Genomic DNA, 20,487 nt, shown 5'->3' on the forward strand with positions numbered 1-20,487 from the left:
CCCCAATGAGAAGAGAATTATCTAGAACTTTCTCCTCAAAGTTAATGCGGGCAAGAAAAGAGCCTTACATTCTATCAACTCATGTTGAACAAACGTTCTTTTACAAGAATACAGATGCTCATCCATGGTGGCAAGTTGTGCATGTCCAACCTAGAGATCAACGGTTATTTGATAGCATTGAACTTGAGGGAGTGGATCAAGATGAATTGATTACATCCTCAAATCTAGATAAATCAACATCAAAGAGGTGTATAATTCTTCTTTCCGATCATGATGACCTTGTAGATGATGAAAACGACAACGATCCATACTCTGACACAACAAACGCCGAAGAGGAAGAAATAATGAATGTTGAACCTACAAAGGAATTGAACGTCAACACAAATCTAACAACAGAGGAGTTTGAAGAAGTCAACAAGGATAATGAAGATGAGATCTTATTGAAAATTAATCTCAGAGATGACGACAAGGACTATTAGTCTTATGTGTCAATTGATAGATCAACCTAAGTTGGGTAAGATTTTATCTAAAAGTAATTTATTATAAAGTCATGATTTTTATTCTTTGAAATCTTACTGACAAGGGTGGGTGGTGGGGAGTCTCGTGGTGATAGCCTCATATGGCTAGTGTCGGGGTTCAATTCCCCTCAGACTCATTTTTCTTTCTCTAGCTATGTACAGGGTAATCTTAGCTTCTAGTTCACTGAAGGAGAAAGATGCATTGGACAGATTTTGCCTTGTCGGATGCATCCATTGCTCCATCCATAGCCGGGCTCCTCTACCAAGGCTTCTATCTCTCTCATGTGAGTTTATCCACGCAAGGAGAAAGATGGGCAAAACCACTTGAGTCCTTGGAATAGATAGTAAGTTGGAAAATATATATATGTATAGTAAAGGGATAAAGAGCACAATAACCACTAGATCACCCTCACTTTTTGTTGTGACCATCCCTCCCACTTGAGTTTTAGTTTTTAGTTCTTTATACTTTTGGTACTCAGACATTGTATCGGATTCATCGATTGTAGCGTTATAGTCTCATAGTTCATCTTGGTCTTTTGAAGACGTTAATATAACATTTCATCTCTCTCTCTCTCTCTCTCTCTCTCTCTCTCTCTCTCTCTCTCTCTCGCTTATTGTGCATTGTCGTGTCGATAACCCATGAGTTTGCGCATCGTTTGAGCAACCACTTATTACTCCATCCTATCCCGTACTCAGTCTCCAGTGTGTTGATGACATATTTCTTGTCATCCTCAAGCTGATCCCTACATTACAAAATAAAGTAAGTTAGTGATTCAAATAAAAAACTATAAGTTATATTTTTTATGCTAAATAATACTTACTCCCATCGTAAATGAACCCACTGTAGATAAGATAAGCAGAGGTCTCTCATCCGACGTCTAAAGGCAATGCCATCTCCAATGTAGAGGATACCCCCAGCATGCGTGATCTCGCACGTGACACCTAAACTGCAAGTGCATGTGCGCATCGGAAGTGGTGGGGGCACTGGTGTCTCGCCAGTCATTCGAGCTAGTGGTGTGCTACTCTGTCGATGATGCCTATATGCAATACAAACATACAACATGTTGAGATGAACTTTCAAAAAAATTACTTGATATTTTATTTGTAGTTGCCATAAAAAATATACCTCCGGGACTAACTGCCACTAGCCTGTGAATCAGGTGTCACCTGAGTAGCACGAGGTACATCAGGAGTAAGCTGCTAAATCTTGTGATGTGATGTACCTGAGATAGGAGTCCTAAGCAAACAAAGACATCCAAGGGATATATATATTAAAGGTTTCTATATGTAAAAAAGAGATAGAGTTACTATTTTATCAATTGAGAAGCTTATCGATGCGCTGTAGTGTGAGGTGCGTGAGAAGAAGTCTCTACTCCTGCATGTGGTTGGGAGGATGTACCCTCCCCAAGACATACGAGCACACTAAATCTCCCAAGAATCTCGATGGGTGCTACTAAATTGGCATCATCCATCTCCTCATAATCTGTCATAGCCTCTGGAAAATCCTGTCGACATACTCCAGTGGCTCGTAGCAAACTCTTGATGATTGTCAGCTTGACTCTACGACCTTGGTCACTCATTGTATCTATATATTTAAAACAACTATATGTCAAATTAGTGATATATTTAAAACAAAATCACTACAAGCACCACCCTAATCAAATTTGATGTAGCTTCCAACACAAATGCTTTTCGTTCCTTTAGTGAAAGAGTACAATGGACACAAACAAAGTGATGAACACTATGAATGAAGGTACTGATACTGACAGATAGAGAGAGAAGAATACAACACTAGAATGTTGTCAAACCCTCCTCCGAAGGCCCCACTCTCTATGGCGAGAATGGTCTACTATTGATTGCACAAATCTCTACAATTCTTGGACTTGCCGATGATGTCGACGATGATGAGAACGATGACGAAACGGGCTGAAATCTGAGAACGCTAATGGCTGAAATCTACACTCTTTATCTGCTGAATTTTGACTCCATGTTGCTGACAATGTCGATGGCAACGATGCGACAATGACGCGCTCAAAACACAGATACTGAAATCTATGTTTTTCGAGCTGAAACTGCAAACTATACTGGATTTGACCGTGTGGCGAGGATCTGCTGGGAAGATGAGATCTCTGAGGTTTAGGACTTCTACTGCTGATAGCCGTTTTTCGGCTCTCCATAATTGCCATAGTAAGTTACTCCACCCTACCAAATTCACCCAAACGCTATGGCTATCCCTACCATTTCACTGTACATAGGCGTGTGTGAGTTAGGGGGCTTTTCCCATATCTTCTTAAAAACCCTCAGCTAGCTAGTCACTGGGCTAGTTGAGCCAAAAAAATAAAAAAAATAAAAAAATAAAATTATATTATGGCCTCTTTGTGTGTAAATATTTCATTGTATATATGGCCTAAATATAGGGATTTTTTATAATTATTTTGGTATTTTATTTAAATATTTCTACTTAGGTGTGTGTTTTATTAAACCTATGTACACCTTCTTTCATCCTCTTACACCATAATTATATTTTTTGCCAATATGTACATACTCTAACCTCATATTTTTCCTTTATACAAATCACTCCCACATTTTCACCCTCACCCTCGTGAAAACAAAAAATTGATTTCTACTCATTGGTTACGTTTATTATATTATTTACTTGCATACCTTTTCCTCTTTCACCCAAAATAATTCAAGGAGGGACCATATCATATGATTCCAATATCTTTCCATATCCATAACTCCTCCATATTTTTATTATTATTTTTACTCATTATTCTAACACCATGTGCTCATTGAGCTAAAGTCCATGAATAGTCCATACACTAGTCCCACCATGTATATATTTCTTTATTCACCAATAATCCTCCTCCATGCATGGGTCAAGGGAAACTTGGATGCTTTGTATTATAATATGACAAAGGAGGGGCTCACTCTTGGATGCATTGTACAAATTCAACAAAGGAGGGGGCCACTAAAAGACTTTTGAGGCATAAAAACAGGCTTTTTGGTGAGAATTTTGGCACCTATTTCCACTCCGAATTTGTAGCGGTAGTCAAAAGAGAAAATGTAGCCCACGCTCTGAATAATCACCTCAAATGTTTTCATGATTTTTGGAGCTACCAGCGGTGAGCTATGATTTTTTGAGTGGACCCTAGTCTGCCCACTTTTCTCACAAGTAGCCCTTAGTCTTCTCTCACCCTTCCACACACCTACTCACTCTTACACCTCCCTCCCTCTCCTTCCCTCACTCAAACCTGCAATTTCCATGGCTTCTCCCACCCTCTTCACCATTACCCTTCTCTCTCATCCCTATAGTTCTTTTATGAACCTCTACATATATACACCCTCTCCATGTCTCTCTCTATTGCTTCTATGTTACAATTTCATTTACCTCTCCTAAAAATATCTAAAATTCAGCATCTTAACCATGATAAATTCTGCAAATTGAGGAGTTTTCATCAACAAATCCTCTTTTCATCGTGGTGGTCAACCGTGGCGGCGACGTAAAGAAGCGAAGAAGAAGAAGACCAACGGTCATTTTTTCCACAATCTACACAAGGGTGAGTTCAAGCTTCTTCAAAGCTTCACCATCTCAATGATTCTCTTTTAATTCACCCCTCTTCCTTCATCAAATCAACTCATCCTACCCATTGTAAATGTATCACTAACAATTCTAGTGATTATTACCACTAACAACTAACTTCTCTTGTAAAAATGCACCCATACTATCAACATATGGAGTAGGCAACCGCACAAGTAAACCAAATTCACTCACTCCCATGGAAGTTTCTCTCCTTTCACCACATCAATAATTCTCTTACTTGAGCCCACATCCATGTGACTCAAGAGAAAAGAGAGACCCCATTATCATTTGAAATTCATAAAAATTCATAATCCTTGATCTTTCCTAATAAAATTGATTAGGCTTAATCCTAATCAAGGCTTCTAAAACCTATAAATAGAACCCATTCCTCCTTGTAAAGGACATCACTATACCATTGCACACTAGATTGAGTGTACCACACGCCAGTTCTTTCTTGGTTGTAAAGAGAGAGTAAGCTTTCTATACACCATCACCTTGGTGCATAGAAAAGCTTGAGCTAGTTTGAGTGAGTGCGAGTAGAAGATATTCTTCCTACCATTGTTGTATCTACCCCAACATCAATGAATTGGTAGTTTTGGGTGCAATTCATGTCCAAAGGCTCACGCTTCTCCTCCAATTTGGCTTGGCAAACTCATTCAGCTTCATAAGGTGACTTGTTTCATTGAAGGTTGTTGTTTTGTTGCTGGTGATTCATTGGCTATTGTTTGGCTACCATTGTAAGAGGGTGGATGGTGAGAGGGCTCCCATAACCCTAAGACAATGTGCTAGTGATGCTATAACCAAATCTTGTCACTTGATTCCGCAAGCGTTAAGTTCCTTTTTGTGCAAAATATAAAGTTGAAGCTAAGTTGTACACCATCTCACTCTCTCTCTCTCTCTCTCTCTCTCTCTCTCTCTCTCTCTCTCTCTCTCTCTCTCTCTCTCTCGTGTTTTAGTGTGTGAGAGTGTTCCATTGGTGTTAGGGTTAGTGTAAATTCCTTGCTTGTTTGTGGGTTGCTCTAACGATTCTCCTCTTTTGCGTCCTAGTTCGCTCTTAAACTAGGTGGTGCCCCTTGTGTAGTTGGGATTTGGTTGTGGGTTTGTTGTTTTGGTTTGTGTTGTGTTGTGCCCCAGCCCCATTGAGCAGCACGGGAGCCTGGAAGGGTGTCTAGAGGTTGCTCTTCTTGTTGCTCGCCCCGGACCACCTCAATTTTGGTGCCCCCATGGAGGACAGGCTTGTGTATGTTTTGTGAAGGCTCAACCTTTAGCATAATCAAGTAGCTTGCATGAATCACGAGAATTTGTATGATCCCTTCATTCACATTGCAAGGCAAAAGGTACACATAATTGTTAGTACTAAGTTGCAATTTCAGCGAGTAATTCGTAGATTTTTAGGTCCTCTTAGGTTGGTAGAGATAAACGCATCAGTAAATCCTTTTATTTTGCCTCTCATTAGGTACGACCTTAGTTTGGACGTCTATATTTTTGTTTTGTTTTAAGAATTAGGTCATGCATAGACCATGGATAATGGCCCAGGAATACAGGTTTTTCCCTTTCATTTCACTCCACACATTAGAGTAAACATTGCAATTAGTAGAAAAATCCAGTTTCAAAAACGTATGGTATTCATGTTTGGTGCCCAAAGAGTAGGAGAAATTCTCGCATCACCAAACCCTGTCATTCTACCTCTTGTTGATTATCATAGGTCATTTGATGTGAATATTTTTATTTTGTTGTAGAATAGATTGCAATTTAGAAAATATTATTGTGTAAATCTTTTAAAGAAAGAAAAAACAAAAACGCGTCACTTTGAAATCAATTCAATGGAGATCCAACGTCAAATGTCTGGATATCCTCTTTTCTTTGGAGAACCTAGAGAGGATGCAGAATTATTTCTAGCGAATTTCAAGATGTCTTGCCGTATCAAGAGGATAGTAACTGATCAAGAACGTGTAGAAATGTTTGAGGTGGTCCTTTGGAAAGATGCTAGCACTTGGTTTGACTCTTTGCCTGAGGAAGTTAAGGGGAATTACACAGAAGTTTTGAATCGTTTTAAGAGATACTTCTTTGATCCCCAAAACACTCAAAAACTATGGCAAGACATTGTTTCTCATAAGCAAAAAGACTTAGATGACTACTACTTGTACAAGCAAGAGTTTCTACGTCTTTGGGCTCTATGGATACGAAATGTTGCTAACCCTAGTGATGGTGCAGAATTTTTAAAGAAGGAGAGGTTCATAGCCGGACTCTTTCCTGACCTTAAGGTAAAAGTTGAGGCGGGTGCACCCGCTACCTTTGATGCAGCTGAAACTAGGGCTGCTGAGAAATATAGGAAACTCAAGTGCTTAAGGGGGGAGGTTCCAATAGAAGGTCTTAGACCCAAAGGTAAGTCACAAGCATCAACATCTAAGGAGCTTCCTGAGGTAACGGCGGAAGTGATTGAGAAGTTAAATGAATCTTTAAGCAGCTTGTCAATTCACCTTGCACAAGCTATAGGTCCAAAGGGACAAGCAAAGAAGTCTGAAGAGCGAGACCCACGACCTAGGAGAGTCTTGCAATGTTGGAATTGCGGTGAGTCTGGACATGGGATGTATAATTGTCCTTGGCCCCGTGGGGAGCCGGGGAGACCTAACTTGAAGTACCCAGTGATGAATGCAGGTGAAGGAACTAGTCAGCAACCACAGCTTATACAAAGGCCAAATAGAGCAAGACCACCTCCACAAGGAGTAGAAGGAGTTCCACCTTTGCCAGATCCAAATGTGCATGTGGTAGAGGTGACAAACTCAAATGAGGTTGACATGGAAGCAAATGGCATTAAGCGTGGCCGAGGGAAAGGTAAGGAGAAAGAAGAGGTTACATCACAAAGTGACCATGGACGAGAAAAGAAGGCAAAGGAGACCAAGGAGGCTAAGAGGACTCGACGTCATATCAACCTCCAAAACTTCCCTCTTGGACATGGAATGGCTCCATACAACCTGCTGGAAGACATGAGAGGTAAGGGTCCTGATATCTCATGGCCTCAATTTCTTGCATTATGTCCACAAGTTAGGAGGGATTTAACAAGGGCAATTAGCACTAGAAGAAAGGTAAAAGAGAGTGTGCCTGTTGTAAAAATTGCACAAGCTGAAATGAATGAGGACATTACACCTGTGCTAGATTGTTACATAAAAGGGAGATTGGTTAGGAAAGGTCTAGTGGATGGGGGTGCACAAATTTACATCATGACAGAGGGAATCATGCAAAAACTAGGCATGCACATCCATGAGACACCTGAAATTAAGGTCAATATGGAAAACAATAGCAAGGCTAGGTGCGTAAGCATTTGTAAAAATGTTTTTGTGGAGGCCTTTGGCATTAAGAAGGCAGTGGATTTCTATGTCATGTCTACCAAAGGAAATGGTTACCCATTTATCCTAGGGAGACCATGGCTAATGAAAATGCGAGCTTTGCAGGATTGGGAGATTGGAAAGCTAATTTGCAGGAACGACAATCATAAGAAGGTTGTCTTTGACATGAAGGAGCAACGCCAAGAGGATCTCCATGAAGAATCATCTCAAAGTGAGACGGAAGAAGGTTGGACCGATAACACTTCAGAAGAAGAAAGTAGCGGCAGCATTACTGAAGAGGAGTCTTCCATCGAATTCATGGGGGTAAGGTTTAAGCCAACATACCAAGAGACCTCTTGTCAAGGTTTGGAGGAGGTAGGTTCCCAAGAGAACCAAAAAGTGGAAGATGAAAGAATGCTAGAAGGTATGCTATCTACAACACTTACAAAGGATGAAAGAGAGGAGTTCAAATGTGTGCTAAGGAAATTTCCTAGGCTTTTTGCTAAAGACTACACCGATGTGCGTGGAGTAGATGTTGTTCAACACAAAATTGAGTTGAAGCCAGAGGCCACACCTAAGGCTCAGAAGCTACGAAGGCTAGGAGTCATCAAGGAGCAGGCTTTACTCAAGGAGGTAAGAAAGCTTCTAGCAGCAGGTTTCATTTATCCAGTGGAGAATTCAGAGTGGGTCTCTCCCGTTGTTGTCACTCCTAAGAAAAACGGAAAGTGGAGGGTGTGTGTGGATTACCGTCCACTCAATGAGGCAACAAAAAGAGATCACTTTCCCCTCCCATTTCAGGATGAGATACTAAATGAGGTAGCTGGTCATGAGAAGTACACTGTGTGTGATGGCTACTCAGGCTACTTTCAAATAGGTATCGCATTGGAAGATCAATTGAAAACAACCTTTATCACTCCTTGGGGTTGTTATGCTTTTAGAGTCATGCCATTTGGTCTGACAAATGCTCCTGCAACATTCCAACGTTTCATGAACATGGTGTTTCAAGCATTCTTTGGAAAGGCAATTAGGGTGTTCATTGATGATTTCTGCATTTATAGCTCAAAATCATTGCATCTACAAAGGGTAGAAGAAGGTTTAAAGAAGCTCTACGACATGGGAGGTCAACTCAACCCCGACAAGTGCCACATAGGTGAGGATGAAGTGATCTTGCTCGGTCACAAGGTTTCCTATAAAGGCATTGAGGTGGATCCTTCAAAGGCAAAGGCTCTTATTGAGCTCCCATCACCGAAGAGTCTTAAGGAGGTCATCTCTTTTATTCAGAAGGTGAAGTATATGTCACGCTTCATTCACTTAGCCTCGGAGTTGCTTCATCCTTTGCAAAAGTTGACATAACAAGTAGAATTTGCATGGTCTGATGAGCTTGAAGAGTATTTTTGTAACATTAAAGTCATTTTGTCAGAGCTACCAACACTCATGCCTCCTTGTTGGGAGTACACATTCTTTGTTAGCTCTAGTGTTCGAAGGGAAACAATTGGTGCTGTGTTGCTACAACAAGATCCCCACAGTACAAGGATGCGACCCATCTACTTTTCTAGTAGGGTCATGAATGCTTTGGAGAGAGATTACACAGAAGCAGAACTCATGATGCTTTCTCTCATGTTTGCGGTGAGAAAGTTTAGATCCTACCTGCTACCAAAACCTTTTGTAATTCTCACTGCAGAAAATTTGTTCCCTTGGGTGTCATCTCAAATGAATCTTAGTACTAGGATCTCAAAGTGGATTATGGAGTTGCAAGAGTTCCAATACTCTTTCAAGGTAGAAGATAGTGTGCGTGCACAATTGGCAGGGATTCTCACTTATAGGGTACATGAGAAGGAAATTAAGGTGCCTCAAGTAAAGACCCTACCATTGCCACCACCAAAAAGTATTCCCAATGATTTTACCTTGTTCTTTGATGGAGCTTTTCGACGAGCCACAGGGAAAGCAGGGGGAGGGCTAGTGTTGCTCAACCCAAGTGGAGAGGTGGTCATGAAAGAGAAGGTCAATCTACCAAGTTCAACTAGCAACAATGAAGCAGAATACGACACACTACTTCATGGTTTGAAGATGTGCATTGGCCAAGGGATAAAACGTCTCATGGTAAAGGGAGATGCACTTCTCATTGTTAAACAGATTTTAGGCATTTGGGCATGCAAGAATGAAAGCTTAAGGACAAAAGTTCATGCCATTCGTAAGATGTTTAATCAGTTTGAAGAAGTGCAACTATATCATATTCCGAGGAAACAAAATGAAGATGCCGATTTACTTGCACAACACGCAGTTACATGTGTTGAGAGAGAAGTGCAGGTCATCATGGTGGCAGCAGCTGTCAAGCAACCGAGATACCAGGGATTGGAGTCATTGGCTCCCATTATTGGCTACATTTTGGAGGGTGAGTTTCCACAAGACTTCACGAAGGCTCAGAAGAGGAGACTCATGAAGAAGGCAAGTTTCTATCTCTTCCTAGAAGGCTCCCTCTATCAAAGAGGGAAGGATCAAGTGTGCAGAAGAGTACCAACTATCGAGGAAATTCCAGCCATTCTAAAAGGTTTGCATGAAGAGGCATGTGGTGGTCATTTTTCCCAAGAATCAACTGTGAAGAAGATTTTTCTTGCAGGGTATGTTTGGCCAAGCTTGCATGTGGATGTTCAACATTGGTGTAAAAGCTGTCACAATTGTCAGATAAATGGAAATAGAAGGTTGGTGCATGGCCCGAGGCAAATAGTGCTTGCAAATGGACCCTTTGAAAAGTGGGGCATTGATGCTATGGGTCCTCTGCCTAGGAGAAAAAATGGTAAACTCTACATTCTAGTGGCTGTAGACTATATGACTAGGTGGGTGGAAGCTCAAAGTGTGGCAAGAGTGAATGAGAGGACAGTTAGCAAGTTTGTGTACAATCACATTTGTTGCAGATTTGGCACACCTTTGGAGATTGTTTCTGATAATGGTCCAGGGTTTAGGAAGGGCTTGCTCACAGAAGTTTGTGAAGTGCTTCACATTCTACATCGTCATAGCACACCATACTACCCATAGTCAAATGGTTTGGTGGAGAAGGCTAATGGTGTCATTGCAGGAATCATTAGAAAGATGGTGCAAAACAAGACAAAATTATGGGATGACTTCTTGGATGATGCCTTGTGGGCATATCGAACCACATATAGGGAATCCACGGAGTTCACACCATTTCACTTGGTCTATGGTCAAGAGGCTTTGCAGCCTATCGAGCTCAACATTCCAACAATGCGACTTCATGGCAAAGGAGCACAAGATGATCAAGAGCTATGGATGGATCGACTTCTTACGTTAGTGGAGCTTAAGTGGAAAAGAGAAGCAGCATATGAGTGCTACAAGAGGAAATCCACACAAGCGAAAGAAACGCACGACAAGAAACTGAAGGACAAAGGCATCAAGGAAGGAGAGCTTGTGCTGAGGTATGACAATCGACTTGACAATCGTTTTGATGCCAAATTTGAAACTAGATGGCAGGGGCCATACATAGTTAAGAAGGCTTTCAATTCAAGTTACTATCAACTTATGGACTTGAATGGGAAAGAGCACTCCAGGAAGGTAAACGGGTATCGCTTGAAGCCTTATTTGATTCGAATTCTACCAAAGGATCTACCAAAGATCTGTCAAAGGGCAGCTGTCTCATGTAAGTATTGTTACATGAAGTACCAATGTAACTCTAGTCAAAATGCCGAGGGGCCAAACAATGAAGATCTTGTCAAGGACTCTGAAGCACTCTCTTTGGAAAAGATGCTCTATGATGGTACATGAATATACCATCATCCTGGGGGAGGGCTAATGATAGCCGTTTTTCGGCTCTCCATAATTGCCATAGTAAGTTACTCCACCTTACCAAATTCACCCAAACGCTATAGCTATCCCTACCATTTCACTGTACATAGGCCTGTGTGAGTTAGGGGGCTTTTCCCGTATCTTCTTAAAAACCCTCAGCTAGCTAGTCACTGGGCTAGTTGATTCAAAAAAATTTTTAAAAAAAAAAAAAAAATTATATTATGGCCTCTTTGTGTGTAAATATTTCATTGTATATATGGCCTAAATATACGGATTTTTTATAATTATTTTGGTATTTTATTTAAATATTTCTACTTAGGTGTGTGTTTTATTAAACCTATGTACACCTTCTTTCACCTCTTACACCATAATTATATTTTTTGCCAATATGTACATACTCTAACCTCATATTTTTCCTTTGTACAAATCACTCCCACATTTTCACCCTCACCCTCGTGAAAACAAAAAATTGATTTCTACTCATTGGTTACGTTTATTATATTATTTACTTGCATACCTTTTCCTCTTTCACCCAAAATAATTCAAGGAGGGACCATATCATATGATTCCAATATCTTTCCATATCCATAACTCCTCCATATTTTTATTATTATTTTTACTCATTATTCTAACACCATGTGCTCATTGAGCTAAAGTCCATGAATAGTCCATACACTAGTCCCATCATGTATATATTTCTTTATTCACCAATAATCCTCCTCCACGCATGGGTCAAGGGCAACTTGGATGCTTTGTATTATAATATGACAAAGGAGGGGCTCACTCTTGGATGCATTGTACAAATTCAACAAAAGAGGGGGCGACTAAAAGACTTTTGCAGGCATAAAAGCAGGCTTTTTGGTGAGAATTTTGGCACCTATTTTCACTCCGAATTTGGAGCGGTAGTCAAAAGATAAAATGTAACCCACGCTCTGAATCATCACCTCAAATTTTTTCATGATTTTTGGAGCTACCAGCGGTGAGCTATGATTTTTTGAGTGGACCCCAGTCTGCCCACTTTTCTCACAAGTAGCCCTTAGTCTTCTCTCACCCTTCCACACACCTACTCACTCTTACACCTCTCTCCCTCTCCTTCCCTCACTCAAACCTGCAATTTCCATGGCTTCTCCCACCCTCTTCACCATTACCCTTCTCTCTCATCCCTATAGTTCTTTTATGAACCTCTACATACATACACCCTCTCCATGTCTCTCTCTATTGCTTCTATGTTACAATTTCATTTACCTCTCCTAAAAATATCTAAAATTCAGCATCTTAACCATGATAACTTCTGCAAATTGAGGAGTTTTCATCAACAAATCCTCTTTTCATCGTGGTGGTCAACCGTGGCGGCGGCATAAAGAAGCGAAGAAGAAGAAGACCAACGGTCATTTTTTCCACAATCTACACAAGGGTGAGTTCAAGCTTCTTCAAAGCTTCACCATCTCAATGATTCTCTTTTAATTCACCCCTCTTCCTTCATCAAATCAACTCATCCTACCCATTGTAAATGTATCACTAACAATTTTAGTGATTATTACCACTAACAACTAACTTCTCTTGTAAAAATGCACCCACACAATCAACATATGGAGTAGGCAACCGCACAAGTAAACCAAATTCACTCACTCCCATGGAAGTTTCTCTCCTTTCACCACATCAATAATTCTCTTACTTGAGCCCACATCCATGTGACTCAAGAGAAAAGAGAGACCCCATTATCATTTGAAATTCATAAAAATTCATAATCCTTGATCTTTCCTAATAAAATTGATTAGGCTTAATCCTAATCAAGGCTTCTAAAACCTATAAATAGAACCCATTCCTCCTTGTAAAGGACATCACTTTACCATTGCACACTAGATTGAGCGTACCACACGCCAGTTCTATCTTGGTTGTAAAGAGAGAGTAAGCTTTCTATACACCATCACCTTGGTGCATAGAAAAGCTTGAGCTAGTTTGAGTGAGTGCGAGTAGAAGATATTCTTCCTACCATTGTTGTATCTACCCCAACATCAATGAATTGGTAGTTTTGGGTGCAATTCATGTCCAAAGGCTCACGCTTCTCCTCCAATTTGGCTTGGCAAACTCATTCAGCTTCATAAGGTGACTTGTTTCATTGAAGGTTGTTGTTTTGTTGCTGGTGATTCATTGGCTATTGTTTGGCTACCATTGTAAGAGGGTGGATGGTGAGAGGGCTCCCATAACCCTAAGACAATGTGCTAGTGATGCTATAACCAAATCTTGTCACTTGATTCCACAAGCTTTAAGTTCCTTTTTGTGAAAAATATAAAGTTGAAGCTAAGTTGTACACCATCTCGCTCTCTCTCTCTCTCTCTCTCTCTCTCTCTCTCTCTCTCTCTCTCTCTCTCTCTCTCTCTCTCTCTCTCTCTCTCTCTCTCTCGTGTTTTAGTGTGTGAGAGTGTTCCGTTGGTGTTAGGGTTAGTGTAAATTCCTTGCTTGTTTGTGGGTTGCTCTAACGATTCTTCTCTTTTGCGTCCTAGTTCGCTCTTAAACTAGGTGGTGCCCCTTGTGTAGTTGGGATTTGGTTGTGGGTTTGTTGTTTTGGTTTGTGTTGTGTTGTGCCCCAGCCCCATTGAGTAGCACGGGAGCCTTGAAGGCTGTCTAGAGGTTGCTCTTCTTGTTGCCTGCCCCGGACCGCCTCACTGCGGTATTTGACTGCTAAAAACTGAAAAACGCTGGTGCTTCTTGGGGTTCTGTCGTGGTGAATCTGCAAAACGCTGAAGTGTTATGCTGATGCAAAAACGCTAGGGCTGAAAATTGTCTCCTTGCAAAAATGCTAGGGCTTTTACTGGTTCCATAGACCCCATCTGGGTATGCAGTTTGCTCAACATTATCTGTAGCCAGAAACATCTATACAAGGGCTGAAAATGCTTTCATATAATACTCTTGCTACATGTGCACTGGCCTCCCATGTTGTCAGGCAATCTGCCATATACAAGGTGTGCTGATGCTATAAAAGGAAACATGCCCGAATGCATTTCCCTGTATACACTCAAGTCCTAGTGCTTGCATGCACTTATCAGAGAACTTTATGTACTGTAATACCTTTGTCTTGCCATGTGGGCATGCAATGAGTCACACCCGTCGTCTCTTGTCCTCATAGAGAGGACCAAGTACACATGTTATTTCCACAGTCGGATAGACAATTGCATCCGCATGAATGATATCATGCTGCGTAAACTCGTGCGCATTCCATGATGTGTGTTTCTTGTCAATTTGCTGCATATTTTCCCTTGACTGTACATTTTTCCTCATGCATAAAGTTTATGTCCTCCATACAATCCTGTTTTAGCTACTCCGTATTTTCTACCGACTTGCATTCCACCTGATGCCCTGCTGCAAATAATCCATGCATCTCCTGCTGCACTACGGCTACATGCATGTCTCCAAAGTCTAGCTTCTTCAAAACATCTTGCTCGTCTTGCTGTTGTATCATTTGCTGAGTGCGGATCTGAGTCTCCTTAGTCTTGGTTGGTAGTCTTGGTTGGGATCGAATCTATGTTGATCAGAGTGCTACCCAATGAGAAATCGGCCACCCCTCGTACCAATCTCTGCATCCTCTTTTCTATCATCTCACTCGTTATCATCCCTATTTTTCTTGCACTTTTTCATGTATCTCAAGCCTTGTCTCCAACGTAGTGGCCGAGGGCAAAAGAGGCCGCTTGACGATTGCCCCATTTTTCTCACCTGTGGGGTACCGGAAAGAGTACCACACACCGAGCACACACCACAAACCAAGCACACCATGCAAAGTAAATTAAATCAGCAGAATAACATCTGAAATTGACCAACTCGCACAGTTGAGTGGCAGGCAAATGTTCAAGTTTTGCATGCTAGAAATTGTCTAGTGCAAGCAACTGCATTGCAAATTGAGCTTCGAACTGGACAAACAAGGGCACAGTGCACATACGATTGTAGATTAGGCTACTACGAGCAGCAAAAATTCTACTAATCAATACAAAAGTCTGCAAGAGACGGTTTTATACAAACCAGTCAACATGGACTCAATTTGAGCTAAAAATTCAAGTACAGCAGAGCAAGCTAATAGGAGTGGCAGCACAAGTGCAACTCCAACCGACCACATTTTACAACTATATGGCTACAACGGAGACAAAGTCTTGTACATAGATGCAGAAGGCCATAGATATCTAATGATCAATAAAAGCAACAAAGGAGCCAAGATCCTGTTGATCAGAGTTAACTCCCAAATGTTCACAGACTTCAGTGGAGTCAGGTATTGCAAGCTCAAGGATGAAGTGCAGATAGAAGTTCAAACAATCAACCCAAGTGGTTATCTAGAAATCTGTACAAGCCAGCAAAGCATACATTTGGTGCATATGCAATCATGGTCATTGTACATGGATTACAGTGGTCAGATCTATAGCCGAGAACCAAAATCGCAAGATTGACCAAAAGAAGCCAATCTAATTAGGGAACCAAGCCAAAGACAGTACCAAGGTCAAGATGAAGCAATCTACAGCTTGACGCTCAGTGTTTTAAAAGACGACGCTGACCACTTGGAAAGCTTAGAAGCATAAACTTTTCAGAAAGAGATTGACATGACAGAGCCAATTGAAATACCACCAGTCATGGCTTATTGCTCAGATTGTGGACGAAAAGGTGGACATTTTTCTGAAGATTGTCCAAGAAACCCTGACAACAGGGACATAACAACTGCCAAGCAAGGCACAGAGCAAATTGGAAATGCGAATCTCGATGTAAGTGCATTTAACTTGTCACTTTTAATGCAATCAAATGATTCTACATTACCATTAGGGGCACAAGTAAAATCACCACAAGTTCAAAATCAGCATAAAGATGCACAGGCATCTGAAAAGCTTAAAATTGATCCTTTGAACAACATATTCTTGCATAAATTTAGTAAAGGTGTCGAGATATCACCGATTGTTGAAAAGACTGTTAAATTTGCAAATGATTTTTCATCCACTGACACAAGTGTGCAATCATTCACGAGTCTAAGGGACACATCAAACAGAATGATGTTAGCTTTGTATGTTACACATCATTCATATGCACACTATGTTGAGGGCCGGAATGCGGAGCCGTCAGGGGGTGGCCTCTACACCTCTTTTCTGATCCTCCTCAATGGAAATGGGGCAGACACATCCGCCAAAAAGATAGGGGGGACCACCTAGCTTGTGTGCGGCTAGGACACAAGAGACTGAGTAGGTAACACACTATGCAATGAACCATATGGAATGCTTCTTGTCATGAGAGAGAGAGAGAGGGAGAGCACTCTACCAAAAACCTAAATAAAAACATCATTCACTAATCCCGAAGACCATGGGAGAAGAAGAAAGTGGAACCATCTTGACCATTTGCATGACCTTGAACACACGCATAAACAAATAGAGAGAGAGAGAGAGAGTGACAGAGAGAGAGTTATGGGGCTGCGTTTTAGGTATTGTATACTTATTCCATCATGAGAGAGTGATGGAGAGGGAGTTTTAGGGTGAGGAGTTCACATACCACCAAGTGATAAGCAATACATCATGCACAATAAGTAAGAGTAAGAACCACGTGAGATATTTGTGGAAATATGGCATAAGGAAACCATGTAACTATCAACACAAGACCATATTTATTGAATAGAGAGAATTAATGGGCATCCATGGATACTCCAAGTGTAGGCATGAAGATCAAGCACCAAGGCTTAAGAGGTGGTGTGTGTAGCGTAACCCTCTAGCAACTTGTTACCCTATTGTGTTGTGTTGTTTTGTGTGTAGAAGAGGGTACGCTTGATTAAGATGGAGTTAATTGCTAATTTCAATTAAATTTTTCAAAGCGGATGGTGCAGTGATGATGAAGCTCCTCCCCACCATTTTGGTTTTTTGCATGATGGCCAAGTGGTGACTAGGCCTAGAAGATGCCTCTAGCCATGTGAGTGGCCACTCTAGCTAGAGGCCAAATGATGTGGTAAGTGAGGTATAATGATGTACAAAGGTGAGAGAGAAAGGGGGGTTTTTTACAAGGTTGGGTGAGAGAGGCTTGAGGGTAAAGTGGTTGTGTGTGTGTGGAAGTAGGGAAAACAGGGTAGGCAAACCTCTCACTGTGCCAACAGGGTCCCACCATTTTGGACATAGATCCTCGCTCAGAGCTCCAAAAAATAAAATAAAAATACTGGCAAAGAGTGAGCTCACGATCTACAACTTTCATTCATGATACTCTGATAAATTTGGGGTGGAGCTACGTGCTAAAATTTGAGCCAATAAACATGTATTTGCCGTATCCCAAAAGTCTTTTTGGTGGACCATATGACCTTACCTTTCCTTGTGCTTCCAAAGATGATTCATTGATGCCTTGTGTGAGCATGATGTATACCCATGACTCACCTTGCAACCATCCAAGAGAAGATGATCATAGAGATATGCAAATATAATGAAAATAGGAAATAGGAAATAACATATAGCAAAATGAAGGGAAAATAATTAGTGATGAGATAATAAATAGTAAAAATATTAGAAAAATAGGTAATGATATGGACAGTGTTCCTCACTTTTATTAAGCTAAATATGATGGGTTTTATTTATTTTTGAAAGATAAAATAGGAAAAACAAGCCAAATCTACTAGTAGGAAAAAAATGCTAAAGATAGAAATGCTAGAGGTGGTTCATACACTAAAAGCATTTGGCTTCTTTGGAGAGGATACACATGAAAAATACCGAGTGGGGGTTTATGCAAAAAGCCACCATCATTAGCCCTCCCCCAAAAGCTAGAGGTATTTTATGCCTCTAGCCCAAGAAGGTGTTGTAATATGGTGTTTCATGGAGTGCATTACACACTTGCAATCTTGAAGCAATTGAATAGTAGATGAAAGCCTTTAATATGCGAACGTTATATATTGGACTTCCATCATGACCCTTTCCTTTGCCATGTAGCTTCCCTTTGACTGCTACATGCTGTTTGTTTTTAGCCCTTTTCGATGAATGATTGTATCCACCCATGACAAACAATTGGTCTGCTAGACCCTTGAAAGCCATACCCCATCCATTGTCAATATCTGCTCTCACTGGTAACATTTTTTTCTTTTTTCTTTTTCCTTCTTTTTTTCTCTTTTTTTTATATTTTTTCTCTTTTTTAAAAAAAAAATAAACTATGTACATGGTTGTTATCTTAGTCGGAGCTCAAATATGATGAGCTCTCCTTTGAACCAACCTTATCATTCATCCCACCAACATATGGCTGTGAAAGACGACAGTGGTAGGCATTACTGGGGTCTGATGTACTTTACCATCTAAGTCACCTAGCTGGTAACTACCATTTGAGAACCTCTGTATCACTACAAAAGGGCCCTCCCACTTAATCAAGAAGTTACCATCCTTTCTGCGATCAAAGCGATTGTCATATCTGAGCACTAAAGATCCTTTCTTAATGTCTTTCTTGACAAGTTTGCGATTGAGCTTCCTTCGCTTCTTCTCTGCTTGAGCCGCATAGTATTTCACTGCGGACTCTCGATCTAGCCCTACCCTCTCCAAATCAATGATTCTTCTCTCCACCTGATTCTCTTGACTATCTTCTTGATGTGCCTTTTGGAACTCGGAGGCTTGCTAGCTCCACTTCTATAGGTAGTAGTGCCTCTTGCCCGTAAACCAAGTGAACGGGTGTATACCCCAAGGATGTTTTAAAGGATGTTCTATAAGCCCAAAGTGCTGCATCTAAGTGCTTGTCCCATGCCTTAGGATGTAAATGCACTTGCTTGGTGATGATTTTACATATAATACCATTTACCTTCTCCACAAGACCATTGCATTGAGGATAGTATGGCGTTGAGTGCCTGAGCTTGATTTTCAACTTGCTCATCAATTGCCCGACTAAATCAACTCAAAATCCCGGTCCCCTATCGAAGAGAATTTCCAAAGGTGTGCCAAAACGGTGTCAGGAGTTTTTTTGAGCAAGGGATTGCGCATATGTACATACACATGCATGGTGCATCGAATAAAGGATTACCCAATTTCCATAGCCAGGTGGTTACGTGGGGCCCACGTGTGTACAGGTAGGACAGGGTGTACATAGTGCAACGATTTTCACTATTATCAGTACTAGTGTGTTTTTTCTACAATAAGGAGGAGTTGGTAGCGCGTAAAACTTCTCGAGGAAGCTATCCACGGGCCGACGACATGAGGTCAGCAGGTGCGTCAGATGGCATCTAGTGGCGTCAGGAGGGCGAACGGGGTATATATTTGCACGCGGATGAGGACGGCCACAACGTGGGTGTTTTCTTGTGAGAGTTATGCAGAAAGGTCATCATTAGGACCACTTTTTGGGGACACTTCACGTGGTGGCAAGATGCATTATTGGAAAAAAGCTGAGTGCCAGGTGTGCGAATGATGCAAAAAGGTGACAACTATGCACTGCGAGGTCAGTTTTTGGCCTGTTCGGGGTCCGTTTGAGGTCATCTAAAAGGCCACGGGTTCCCAACTAATAAAGCTAAGTGTGGGAACTGAAAAAACTGAGAGAAGACCAGAAAAAACGTGGAGAAGAGAGGAGGAACAGCCGCAGCTGTGTTTTTGCTCATTTTGGAGCCTGTTTTGGCCGTAAACTGCTCATCCGAGGTCGGATTTGAGCACTTTGACATTGTAGACTGGGGTTTTGGGCCGTTCCAGACGCGATGGCGCTGTCCATTTTGCCAAATTCCTCACTCTTTTCCTGCTTTTTTTCTGTGTAAGTTTCTCCCATGAGCGAAGTTTCTGCTCTAGTTTGTGATTGTATCTGGCTTATTTTACCCATATTGTGTGAGCTATTTGCCCCATTGGTGTTGGCCCAAGCTCAATTGTATCTAAACATCAGAAATTCTCCTCTTTTGAGCTGAGTTTTTTGGGTGTGTGTGTGTGTGTGTGTGTGTGTGTGTGGAGTGGACAAGTGGATAGTCTCTCTCCTCTCACTCCAGAGGTGTGTTCCCTGTCTCGGCCAGGTGTGTTGTCTAAGCCAAGTGGTGCCCCATAGTGTGTGTGTGTATCATTCCAAGAGTGTATGTCGGGTAGTTATAGAGGCGCTGTGTGTGTTTTCATCCCGCTCACATGCTTTTTGGCGCCCCCACGGAGGATCTTCTTCGAGTACCTTCTGCTTCGAGCTTCGAGCTTCGAGCTTCGAGCTTCGAGCTTCGAGCTTCGAGCTTCGGGATTACATGTTGCAGGTTGTAGATTACAGGTTACAGGTTACAGGGACAGGTACAGGTACAGGTGATTCACACAGGTACAGGTAGCTGGAGTACAGTGAT

This window comes from Adiantum capillus-veneris, chromosome 26 (genome assembly GCF_014529385.1).
Source record: "Adiantum capillus-veneris isolate H3 chromosome 26, ASM1452938v2, whole genome shotgun sequence".
NCBI lineage: Eukaryota > Viridiplantae > Streptophyta > Polypodiopsida > Polypodiales > Pteridaceae > Adiantum > Adiantum capillus-veneris.